Raw genomic sequence first — 13068 nt, forward strand, 5'->3', positions numbered from 1 at the left:
GTGCTACACTTTCACTTGGTGATTTGTACACAGCTGCCCAGGACAGTAATGGTGTCACAAAGAGACACCCTTTTAAAAGCAATAAAAATTCAAAAACAGGGAAAGAAAATTAATAGTTGAGCTGGCAGTCCACCTCTGGTAATGAAACAGAAAGCGGAGAGAGAAGAAAACCTGAGTCAAATGCAACGGCTCCAGGTTCTGTCTCCAATCCCTTCCCCTCAGACCTTGGAAGGAGACCAGCAGAGCATTCTGGTATCTGAAACAGTATCCCATCCTGAAGTTCAGATCAATTTGAGCTCTGCAGCCTATTAACTTTTTGTTAATCCTCCCCACATTGTTTTACATCTTGCCTTCCATCACGTACAAGGAGGGTGGCAGTGACGGGGTGACTAATGACAAGTGCCCCCTCGAAACTGGGGGATGTTCAAGTTACAGGCAGGTGCGGGGCTTAATGGGCTCTGGCGATGCTGCCAAGATGTAATTGCTGTAAATCAGCCTGAGCCTTGTGGAGACAGTTCCCTGTGTTTTGAAGTCCATTTGCCCTTATTGCTTGTTCAGCTCCTTAATGCATTAATGATAAGATAGCATGGGGAATACGCAGTACAGCCTCCTCTCCACCCCCAAAAATCCTGAAGTAATGAATCAATACTGTGCCTATCTGTTCTGACCACGGAGGAGAGGAATGTAGACAATGCTGGATGCAGGGGAGATCTCTTTTTAAGGTTTCTTTGCAGTCCCAGGGGAGGGTTAGGCATCTTTAAGGACTGGGGGGGCTGGTTTGGAGAAGTATCCCCCAGTTTTCCTCAAGACTGCAGCACTTCTTTCCTTGCTACCTGTCTGCATGGTTATATTTTTATTTGTGCCTATCAATGCTGTTCAAAGGCCTTTTTTGATTGAAATCTGCTGCATTAACAAAAAACCAAGGAGAGTACCACATAAGGACTGGAATGTTTTTTCTTATGTCTGGCAAGCTCAGTAAATCAGGTGTTAAGTGGTACTTCATGGCAAGTAACTTGTCTCTAAATGGTCCCAACTCTCGACCTTCAAGTAGGCGATGGTGTTGGGTCTCTGAGCTGATCCCAGACAGGGCGGGGACAACTGTGGGCAGCTTAGAGGGCTGCCCTGATGTTCACTGACACCATCTCCTGCTGTTGGGGCACCCAGGGGTCACGGCACTGCTCATCAGCACAGGGCAGCTGTGTAAGGACCAGGGAGGCAGAGGAGCCATGAGCCAGCCAGTGAAGCCAGCGCAGCCAATGCTGCCTCCTCAGTCCCAGGACTGATCAGCTCCTGGGAAGTTATTGGGCTTGCCCACAAATGAAAGAGCCCCAGCACTGTGCACAAGCAGCAGCTTCCTTTGAGCTGGCTGAGTCTTGGCAGAGTTTTCTCCCCTCCACCCCCCTGATTAGTGCATTATAACTGCTTGACAAATTGCTGGTGCTCTATTGACACGTTTATGCCGCTGCTTTCTTCCCAGCCAGTCAAGAGGATCCTGGCTGCTGGTAACAGGCGCTCTTGGGCATTGCAAACGGCGACTGATGCAAGCGTCACCCTGTAAGAATGAAAAACGTAGACATCCATGCAGAGACTATCATCCTTTTGATGCTGACATCGTTTTCATTCTGCCCCATCTCTTTTTCATGTAAAAAATTTAGAAGCAGGAAAACCAGACAGAAAGGGCAAAGAGGTAAAAATCTCCGTCTGGCTGTTCTTCACTGCCTAGCGCAGATTAAGGCAATGAACAGTTTCTACCCACAGAACAGTTAGAGCTGTGAGCTGCCTCTGCCTGTCTTAGTCTGATGGCACATCTCATCCTTGTCCTTGTCACCACCACAAAGTAGGGGCTGGCCTGACCTGTACCAGAAAGCACAGCTCCAGCAGGAGAGATGGGATGGATCTCAGTGTGAGCACAGTCTAACTTGTCGGAAGAACCCCTTCCCCAGCACATGCCCCCAGATAATGGAACGTGTAGTGAGCTTGGGAACCAGCTGCTTCTCAGGTATCAGCCATGATGCTGCCTCTGTGTGGTCTTGGCTTAGTGGGAAAAAGGATGACCAGTTAAGCTCTGCTTAGCTGACTTCAAAAAAAGCAGATGAATAATGGGACAAAGTCTGGGTCCCTGTATTTGATCTCTAGTGCAAAAGGCAGTCTTGATATCCTTGCTCTGTTTTTATTTTGAAATATTTTAAATCCATTGCCTCTTGGAAAACTTTATGCCCTGGCTCAATTTGTGTTCTGAATATTACAATGTACCTAAAATGACTCTGCAATCTGGTGTCAGAGGTAATAAAACTTATTTATTCACTCTGCTATCCATTACTGAATTGCACGCATTAACTCCTCAAAATACTGTGGACCATCTAACTGGGTGGGCCCTTCCACAGAGGTTGGTGTCTTTGGAAGTGAAGGTCAAGAGTTTTGTTCCTGCTGCTGCATATGTGTAACTGGCTGTCACCCAGGGCTGGCTCCACCAGCATGTGCCAGCAGACAGCTACATCTGCTGCTGCTGCCAGTAGAACTACGTGGAAGACAAGAGATGCTACACAATTAGCAAGCGACAATTCTTCTTGCAGGGTACAAAGCAGCGAAGTGGTCTCGTCATGGTGTGGCGTCGGCTCCCTTCGAGGCATGACTCAGCTCAGAGGATCTGCTGCATCAGAACCTGGGGCTCGACAGGGCTTGGGCCGCCAGTGGCGCTGAGCGCAGAGGAACAAAGGGTTGCGAGCAGACATTATAGAAGAGGGACAAATAGCCCAGCTTTTTCACAAACAAACAAACCAACCAACAAACAAACAAACAAGCAAACAGTATAGAGAGATGTAAAAGGGTTATAACTTACCCAGCACAGACACTGCAGATGCAGATTTGTGCCTTTTAGTACGTTTTCAGGTGCTTTTCTAGCCTAGTGCTAAATAACCCAAGATTTTACTGGTCCCCTTAGGAGAGGATTTCGTAGTTCATGAAATGTCTCCATAAGGAACCATTTCTCATGCCTCCACCTGAATTTTCATTTGTGCAGTTTCACCCATTTCTCCCCATTATATAGTTCCCAGCTTTGCGTGGCCCTGGGGAATCTTCTCATTCCTAGGTGCCCAACCCTTCAAGTCCTTGGAGTCGGCAATTACGTTCCCCTGAGATGTCATTTATCTGAGTGATGTGCGTTTAGTTACTTTAATCTTTCCCCATAAATCAGCTTGTTCAACTTTCTCTCTGTTTCTCATTTATGAGTTTTTCCTTCTCTGCCATCTTTCCAGTATTACTGAGGCATCTGTAAGTGAATTTAGCATCATATTTTCAGCCTTGTGGGGGAGGACCATCATTTTCTTGAACAATCAGATGACATTTACTATAGGATAGGTATTTCTGAGCTATACAGCTCACCACTACCATACTTTTTATATTACTTATCACAGCCGGGTTTCTCTTTGCCGTGCAGATTTCCTATTAATTACCCACAACCACTGACTTTGCTCCTTAAATTGGAAAACAGGTTCTGGAATAGGTCCTACCTTGGTTTTTTGTGCATTACACTGGTCTGAATATTAGAGAACTATGTGAGCAGAAGTAGAAGATCGTTAGACATCTGCTCATCTTGGTTTTCTTATGCCTTTCTTTGAGGCATCTAATGCCAGGCTTGCCTAGTATCCCATCTCCGACGACACTGAAAAACTTGGCAGTTCCGGTGATCTTAACTGAGATGACTCTTTTCACAGATAAATCCACACTTCTATTTTTTTTTTTTCCAAGTGCAGAACTGAGACTGCAAAAAGGTCTACAGGTCACCATTGTCCTCAGTTACAGGCAGCTGCTTGAAATAGATGCTTAGTCTGGAAGAGCCCAGTGAACTCCTAATATATATTCACACAGGACAAGGCTCACTCCATCACTGTGGCAAGCACAAGAGTGGTAGCACAGAAGACCAAAAGCTACACAAATTGCAATATGCTTCAAGTAAAGAGCAATGAAGGACACTACCAATGTCCTAAATCCCCACACCAGCAAGAAATTTGTCAGCTGAAAATGTCTGAATGAAAGATGGATCTCTATCCTTACAGTATTTCTAACTGTTCTTCGTTGTGTTTTGCCCAGATGACTTCAGTTATTTCATAAATCACTGCAGCTCCACTGAAGACAAGCAAGGCACCAAGACACGCCCTTGTTCTGAGATGAGTGATACTGAGTTGTCACTCGGCACCGAGGAAGAAGAAAAGACTTTTTTGATCCTCTGCTCAAGGTGGGAAACCTAAAACCATGTACTCAAACCTGTTCAAAGGCATCAGAATAAGCAGCCTACACTTACTCTGGGACGTAACTCCACTTTTTGTTGCCCTTATCTAGCAAAGGACATAAACACCTTGTGCATGAGCATAGAGAAACAGAAGCAGGGTGATAAGCATTGATGGTTCAGGGTCTGCTTCTCAAAATGTGGTTGCAATTTTTTTCCTTCACTTGCTACACTGTAATGGACTTCATGTCTATGTAGGTATTTCTTCTGGTCCGAAATTCTATACAGAGCATCACCATTTACGCAGCAATAAAATCAGTTTTTAGGCCAAGTGCTTTACATTTTACATGGACCAAATAGCTGCAAGCAAGTATGATGGAAAACGTAGATTATAATATGAAATTCTTGGGGCACTGACAAAAATGCAGCCCTTTCTGTGGAAACATAGACTCACGGTTTATATACTCATTGTATTATTATTCAGGTTCAAGAATTCTGAAGGACAGGCAATAACAACTTGTGTCCCTTCTTACAGAAGCGACCAATTTCTTTCCACAGGAACGCAATCAGTAGAACAATGAAAATAATTCATCAGATTAAAGTACTAATAAATCCTGTCCTGACAACTGGATGCTATCGTGCTCAATTTCAACTTAATTATTTTTGTATTTAATTACAAAATGGTTAATTGCTTCATTTTAATTATGTATCTCTTTTAATTAGATTGAGGCTTAAAAACACGATAAGGCTGCTGCCACCCCACAGCCCTTCCATTCTTCATTTTATCTCACACTGTACCAGTTCCTTCCCCTTGCTTTGCTGTTAGTTTCCTGTGCCAGGTCTCTCCCAAATCCCATGCATTGTATTTACCTTCACTTCAGCAAAGCCCTGGCATACAAGCACTGTGACAAGGGCAGGAGCCTGCCTGCTGCAGAGCGAGACAGTGTGCCCATGCTTCCACAGAAGTGTCTGCTGGGCACAGGGGCTTTGCCTCTGCTTTCCTCACGCATTTTCTTCTGTTGTGTGAGAAGCTCAGGAATGCCTTTTTTTCAGGTGTTTGTTTTGGTGGTAGGCTGAGGGAAGTGTAGTTCCCCTTTCCCTGATACCCCATCAGATATGTCCCAGACTGCTCATCTCACAAGGCTGAAGACCCCAAAGGGAAGCACTGGCCTGACCTCCTCTTCTGACCCCAACCGGTGCCATCTCTGTCTGCCCTGCTCCCAGCTTTCGCATTCCTCACACTGGTCAGAATTAAGCCAACAGCCCTCTTTGCATCACTAAAACAATTAATAGGCCTTTGAAATCAATGGAAATGCTTAGTATAACACAAGAACTTGACCCACCCATGCAATCCAACCAAATAGTTCTGGTGCATACCCAGCAAGCAGAGGCGGTTTGATAAAATGCAATTTGATGCATTGTGTTTGTTTGAGATGGTATTTCTATCCCAGCCCATCTGAGTAATTCTAGCACCAGAAGAATTGCTGAAATATTTATGCCATGCTTTTGAAGAAAAGCAGCTTACATTTAAGAACTGGTCTGGCTGAGGGTTTTTTCTGACTATTTAATGTCCTGGATTTTTTTCAGCTTCCTGCTGTGGGAAAGGATGAGTTTCAGGGAGTTTGCAATCTCCCTGGAAAGTCTCTGATGGGGAATTGTGTAGGTGGGTTTGTGGCCGTGGGAGAGCAGCAGTGGCACCCTGCTCCCACCACTTTCCTATGGCTTCTCCTGTTCTCCACTCCAAGACCAAGCCAAGAGAGGATGTCCTGGCCTGGCATCCCTGTCCTTAGATCTTTCAGGCTCAGCAACTAAATCACAGGTGAGGCTGGAGTACTAATAAGTAAAACTGTTCCAGGCAGATCACTTCTGCCTTGTGTTGGAACTGTCATGGCAGCTGTACACAGTAGTGGTACCTAAGCAGCAGCCTGATGGATTGGGAGCAAATATAGACATATATATATATATATATCTGTCTGTGGGTGTGTGTGTATCACAATCTTCTTCAAAGGGTAGTGGATGATTGTAAAAGCATTCATGGCAGAGAGAGCCCACCTTTCTCACAGGACATTCCCCCTTTCCTTTGAAGCTGATGAAATAGTTTTCAGGTTTTAAATAGAAACCCCTGCAATGTCACCAGTTAAAGCTTTCAGAGAGGACTCTGGGCTGGGAAGGAGAAGGGGAATTGTGGCATTGGTGGTGGCAGCAGTGGCAGCAGCTCTCCTCCCCAGCTCTGGCAGAGCATCCCTTGGCTCCCTGCATGCACAAGTGAACAGTGGGCAGCCAGGCTTTAGCTAAAGTTGCACTTTTCTCTACCAACTCCCTGTCATCACACTGAACTAAGCAGAGGGTCTGACTATCCCCTGCCCATCTCTGCTGCTTTGGCTCAGCCCATCCTGTAAGGAAAAGAAGGAGACAAATCCTCAGTTCTTTACAGATCAGGGCATTAAAATTCAAGATTCAATGGTCCTTCCTTAGTGACTTAACCATCCTGTCTCATGATATAAACCTTATTGCAACACCCAGCCCAGCACAGGGTCAGGGACTGGGAAGCTGGTTTTGGGGATCAGAGTTACCCAGAGCAGCTCCTTCCTGCACCGTCTGAAACTGCCTGTGCTCAGCCACACCACGGCTGCAGCCGGGCTGGCGTCACAAACAGCTGTAATCCAATTAACGGATGTGACCTGAGGGGGAAATGGAGAGAACAGGGGAATGTGGTGGTGCTATGAGAGAGTTTGAGTGAAATACTTTTTAGCCACCCTTTCAAAGAGCTCCTATCAAGTGCTTTATTTTTAATGCTTCAATTTGCTTTCCTCTTCTTGATTGTAATACCCTTCTTGAACTTTGCAAATAAAATGTGCTTTCCCTTTTGATTTTTTGTCATCATCTCCCTGGCAAATTATCAGACTTTTAATTCTAAGCCTCCATGTCACTCCCCCCTCCACCTAGACTACCAGCAGGGTGAGAAGTTAATAAAGTACTTCTCCTGGATTTCCTGCTCTCCTGTGAATCAGCACTCTGCTCGCAGCCCCGGGTGAGGTGTATTAGATCAGTTGTACTGTCTCTTCTCTTCAGGAGAAGAGGAATGAGATGTTAACTGAGGTCTGGAACCAGATAAGACTATTGCAACCTGGATTGTACTAACTTCTCCTCTGTCAAAAGTCTTCTTCAGTTGAAGCAAGGTCATAACCCCGTGTCTGCAAATGGAAAATGTTCCTTTTCTGCCGGTATCTCAAATGACTGGAAGAAGAGGTGCTTCTGGAAGAAAACGGGCAGTACTGGAAACTAATACACAGTCCTTAATGACAACCTACGAGGAAGTCATAAGTGCCTAGATGCTATCTACATAGAAACCACAAGCTAAATCAAAGCCAAGGGTGTTACTTTCAGGTCACTAAAAAGAATTGCAATAAAGAGATGCTCCAGAATAGACCGGCCAGCAGAGAAACAGAAGCAAACTGAGCAGCTCTTCTCCAGTGGTGGTACAGAGAGGAGAATGGCTCTTCCTCAGATCTCGGCCACCATGCCTGCCTGGGCGGAACAAGCTATCAGTGAGGATCCCTGATCAGGCAGCCCCTTCAAAGCCGCTTCTGAGATTATCACCACTACTTAACAAGAGTAAAACAGCCACAGGGTATTGGCTGCTGGGAAGGCCAGGTCGGAGGCTTAATTTGCTCAGTGGTGGTGAAATTCAGACATGATGCTGGGGATGGTGCAGGCACCCGGTGCCCACATCTTCTGGGGTCAGCAAGAAATAGAAAAGGATGAAGCCACCACAGAACACATCAGCCAGACAACTCCATGGGGCATCAAAGGCAGCAAAATTGACCACATCTGTACAGATAGGTTCTCTGGGGCCAGGGAATTGAAACTTTTTTTCTCAGGAACATGAAGACATCTGTGAGGGCAGTTAATTGAACCAGTGTCACAGAAAATGATGTGGGTAATGACAGATAGTGTCAGCTCATGCTGCTGTTTCAGTTACTGGAAAAAATGAGAGGAGAGCAGAAATAGAAACAAATGGAAGAGAAATTTCTAACAAAGGTGAGGGAGAAGGTTTTATTTTTATCTTTCCACCTTTCCTCATTCAGACAATAAGCAGCCTGTGCCACCAGAAGGACCCTGTCCAGATCCACATCATTGGCCTGGTTCTATGCTGAAGTCCTGGAGGTCCTGGCATGGTGTGTTAAACACCCACCATTGCTTTCCCAGAACCTTCCTTTTCATCTCATACCTAACTGGGGAACAAGCAGATACCAAGCACAGGCTGCCTTGGCAGCACCCAGGGATCCCTCAGAGAAGCAGCACCCTTGGTTTGCCTGCACAACACTCACACCTAGCGAGGAAGATGAGGTGACATTTGATCTCTGCTGCAACTATTTGCTAACTTCTCCTGATTTCTGAAGAACCAGGGTTTCACTCTGGGAAAGTTGCATTTCCTTGGTTGACACTTCTTGCATATGTGTTCCTTTGACTGCCATCTCCATACCTCGAGAAGGGATGCTGAAGCCCAGGTGTTATCTTACTGTACCTCCACATGAAATACTAAATAAATGGAATACTGAAATCTGATGTTGTGAAAGATAGGACAGAAGTACAAACTACTGAGGACTCTGTCTCACTCTTACTCCCAGTCTGTGCTAGTCCTGGCAGCCAACTCAAAGGAGGCGCAGCCTGGGTAGAAGCAGGGCACTCGCAGCATGTTCCTGAGCTGCCTGGGACCAGAAACAGGGACATGCACAGGAGTAAGAGAAAAGCCAGCTCTGCCCTGGGGTGGCTTTGCTGTGCACGGCAGAGCCAAAGCCAGACATCCATGGTGGATCCTGTGCCACAGCACAGCCTGCCCATGGGATCCTGGCCAGCAGCTACCACTGAAAGAGAACAAGAAAAGTGTTGAGAGCATCTGAGTGAAGGACCTCTGTGCTCTCAGCGGTGCTGAGGGTTAGCCTGTTTCTGGCTCATTCTGTGATAATGCAGCTTGTGTTTTGGATGCTTGCTTGCACTTAAGCCTTTTAATCACTTGTTCATTACGAAAAGGGTTTCAGGACACCTTGCTGAGAGGCAGCATCTCATATACCTCTGAGGAGAAAAAAAACCCACTTAGTCGAACACTCAAACCACTCAGATCCTAATGATAGAATAGTAATGAGGTTGAAGTGTATTATCGACTCAATGATAAACTAAGAGATCTGGCACCCATAACACGGGTTCACTCTTTAAGCTCCTTCGCTGGTTCCTGAAGGATATGTAAGATGCAACCAGTAGGGGCTGGAAACAGGTTTTTTTCTGTTGGGAACTAGACCAACTAAATTGCATTTTAAAAATGGTTTAATGATACAATGGAGGAGTCGTCCAAGGTGGTGAAAAAAACCCTAGACCTTCTTTGTGGGGATTCATGACGTAACAGAATCAGAAACTGAATTTACAGAGGGAAAAATCCTGATGAGATGCATATTATTATTTCCTATTTACCTCTGTGCACATCAGTCTTGGTGTGTAAATAGACACTCCTCAACACATGCTAGAAGAACCAGTAGTTTTGGGTGGAAAGGGAGGTAAAGTCAATGACTAACTGCCCCTTGTCCAAAGATATCCAGGACTCAAACCGAGAGCTGAACCCTTCCTCAAGAAACCTCCTTTTGCCATTGCTAAATGCCACCACTGGCAAAACTGGAAAAAGTTCTCATAATCGAAGTCAGACCACCACCGTAATTGGAATAGATGCCAATGTTTGGGGTTTTTTCTGCAAAGCCATCAAAAATTGAATGTATCAGTCTTTTCCTGTTCTGTTCCTGGATCCTCACTGCTGAGCAGCTAAGATTTGAGTTGCCAGTCCCGCTCTTATTGCAGACTTTTCTCTGGCTGTGGTGAAATGGGGAGAGATGCTCATGACACCACACCTACACGAGTATTGCCTTTGTGAGGAACTGATGCATCTTTACATACTTATATACACAAACATATTGATCGGTAACACATAAAGCACAATCTAAAGCAATGCCCACCAAAGCAATTTGCAATTGTTTTAAAGGATTTTTTCTGACAGAGTGATTCATTTCTAATCCACACAGATGTAGGCCATTTAGTGTGTTTTACCTTAAAGAGTGCTCCTCAGCTTGGCCAAAAGGCAAATAGCTCTGCTGGAGGCCCAGGAAGCCTAGGAGTAAATCTGGGCTTTAAAATCTCCATCTCCTCAAATATAATGCTATTTTTGAGGTGAGCTCATCTCAAGTACATGGAAGTCTAGTCCAGCTATTTCTGGGCCATCCAGACAGATAACATGCTGTGAAATAACATTCTGGGAAAGCCATACAAGGAACAACTGAGGTGAGGGTGTCATATGAGCAGCGGCCAAGGTCTTCTGGTTTGTTCAAAAGACCTTGTGGGAATGGACTGAAGCTGAGTCAAGGGAGATTTAGATTGGATATTAGGAAAAGGTGCTTCATCCAGAGAGTGGCTGGGCACTGAAGCAGGCTCCCCAGGGAAGTGGTCACAGCACCAAGCCTGACAGTGCTCGAGGAGTGTTTGGACAATACACTCAGACACGTGGTGTAATTCTTGGGGTGTCCTGTGCAGGGCAGGAAGTTGGAAAAGATGATCCTTGAGGGTTCCTTCCTGCGCAGGATATTCTGTGATCCTATGAGATCAAACCTGCATGAGTGCCTAGGTGTCTGTTTAGGATGGAGGGTGATAGTCAGGAGGGGGTAGGTTCGATTGAAATTGAAAGACTCCCAGCACGAATCTGAAATTCTTATCATAACTGTAAAATGCTCAGATAACTGCATTTTTTCTAAAGAGGGTGCTTCATTTTTGCTCAGACTGTGTGGTTTCAGAGTCAAACAGACATTATGGAACTTTTTTCACTAGGGAAAAAAGCACGTTTCAATCAAACCCTACAGAAACAGGTGCCTTTGGAGCAGCTAATTTAAATCTGAGGCTTCAACTCAAGATCCCCAAATTTCAGTCCTAAAGGAGCAGATGTGTAAATATACCCTACTACCTCATTGTGGAGCATCAGCAGTGGCTCTCAGCAGCCCAGGATGGGCCTGATCACCTGAAGAAATGCTGCTGCTTGTGGCAAAGCTCCTGTGGGAGGCCCAGGGAGCCAGGAGCATGGCTGGCATCCTGGCCAGGAGATGCCCTGCATGGTACCTGTGTTACTGGGCATCACTGGCAGCAGGGGCTGAGCACATCAGTAGCTGTCACACCAATGCTTGTCTCCTGAGACATCCTCCCGGAAACATCACTGATGCCCCACAGCACCCTGTCATCTCTCATTTGGCATCTACATGTTGCAAAACCCTGTCCAGTAGCAGAGGCATGACGTGTGTCCACATGCTATCCAGGTATCACAGGAGGCATTTCTCCAGGCAGTGGATGCCTCCTTCTTGGGTGTGCTGTTTCCCACCAGCTCCCGGCATTCCCTTTCCTTGTCTGAGCTCAGGCAGGTGCAGTGCTATTGCAGCACAGTTCTGGGGCACCTCATTGCTTGTTTTGAAGGCCTGGAACTAAATTTTTCAGATAAACACAACATTATTGTCATTAGCAACAAATACAACAGACAATATTTCATTCTTTGAAATGGAAAAGACATCGTCTTTTACCAGGGTGATTTTCTTCCCCTCTCAATCTCTTACATGTCTAAATACAAACCTCTCAAAATCAGCTCTACGTGTTATGTAAATCACTTTAATAGTAGGGTTAAAAATGCTTCACACCATCATGATCTGTGGGCTAGGGTGCATTTCTCTCACACACCAATGTTCAGCTTTTGCCTGCTCTCTGAGGTTCAGAGGTTGATAGCAGATGTAGACAACATTTTAAAGAAAAATATAAGTTAATAGGAAGAGTGGGGGTTTTATCAGTTTCCGCCCTACTTGCTCTGCTGTAATTACTGTTATTAAAGATTTTTTAATTGTATGTTGTACGATTCTTCTTTCTTGTCCAGTGCAGATCTGGCACCCTGAAGGAGCCTGAGCCACCCATGGCTGTTCCTCCTGCAGCAGTGGGATTGTTATTCCCTGCAGGTCTGAACCGGTTGCCTGAACTGACACCATGCTCTTGCTGGTAACTTGAGGCACACTTTCTGTTTAAAAATTTGGATTAAAACTATCAGGTGTTATTATCCAGCCCCTTTGCTGGCATCAGGGTGTGTGCATGGGGAAGAGAGGACAGGGCACACTGCAGGAGCATGGGGAGCTGCTCAGACCACCCACTAGAGCAGTCTCCAGCCTCCAAGTCCCCCTTGTCCTAGACCTCCTTCCAAAATCATAGGTAATGGAAAACCCACAGCTCAAGTCTACTTTATGGCTGATGTGTTGCTGCTCTCTTTTTGTACAAAAAAAATTAGTGGAGTAATAACTTATGAGAAAATAGGATGATGAAATCTGGAGTGAAATCCCAGTTTAACTGAAGCCAGTGGGGTTTTTCTTCCTGCATAGCAGGAGTCCACATGTCAGCAGGGAAACAAAATAGAAGATGAGGAAGCAGTTAATTATTCTTGTGTTTTTCACTGTGATCAGTGGGCCAGGGACTCCCCTCCCAGCTTTCCCTTTGCAGCCACATTCCTCCCTTGCTGCTGGAGGCCTGTCATGCTACAGACATGCAGACAAACCCCTAAGACGGGACCCTGCTGCCAGATGCTGCAGCCCAGCAAGGAATTTGTTTGTGAAGCAGATTGCTCAAACACCAGAGGAATTTTTACCTTCAGAGGCTGCTTTTCCATTTCTGGTCACCTGACATAAGATAACAGGAGAACAAGGGAAGGAAGAACTGCAAGGTAGATGTGCCTGGCACTAGGCACCGCTTGGTGCTCCGAGTGTTGGTGTAGCAGGAGATACCCACAG

This window comes from Corvus kubaryi, unplaced genomic scaffold, assembly GCF_017639235.1.
Source record: "Corvus kubaryi isolate FWS band 111438036 unplaced genomic scaffold, C.kubaryi_AGA036_p1.0 37398, whole genome shotgun sequence".
Taxonomy (NCBI): Eukaryota; Metazoa; Chordata; class Aves; order Passeriformes; family Corvidae; genus Corvus; species Corvus kubaryi.